Source organism: Physeter macrocephalus, chromosome 19 (genome assembly GCF_002837175.3).
Source record: "Physeter macrocephalus isolate SW-GA chromosome 19, ASM283717v5, whole genome shotgun sequence".
Lineage (NCBI taxonomy): Eukaryota > Metazoa > Chordata > Mammalia > Artiodactyla > Physeteridae > Physeter > Physeter macrocephalus.
In genome coordinates this window covers 40361922-40362443 of record NC_041232.1, presented here as the reverse complement: position 1 = coordinate 40362443, position 522 = coordinate 40361922, and positions in this window count along the sequence as shown.

Below are 522 nucleotides of genomic sequence, written 5' to 3'. Positions count from 1 at the left end.
CAAAGGATCATGAGAGGTTACTACAAGCAACTATATGCCAATGAAATGGACAACCTGGAAGAAATGGACAAATTCTTAAAAAGTACAACCTTCTGAGACTGAACCAGGAAGAAATAGAAAATATAAACAGACAAATCACAAGCACTGAAATTGAAACTGTGATTAAAAAATCTTCCAACAAACAAAAGCCCAGGACCAGATGTCTTCACAGGCGAATTCTATCAAACATTTAGAGAAGAACTAACACCTATCATTCTCAAACTCTTCCAAAATATAGCAGAGGGAGGAACACTCCCAAACTCATTTTAAAAGGCCATCATCACACTGATACCAAAACCAGGCACAAAAAAAGAAAACTACAGGCCAATATCACTGATGAATACAGATGCAAAAATCCTCAACAAAATACTAGCAAACAGAATCCAGAAGCACATTAAAAGGATCATACACCATGATCAAATGGGGTTTATCCCAGGAATGCAAGGATTCTTCAATATACGCAAATCAATCAATGTGATACAC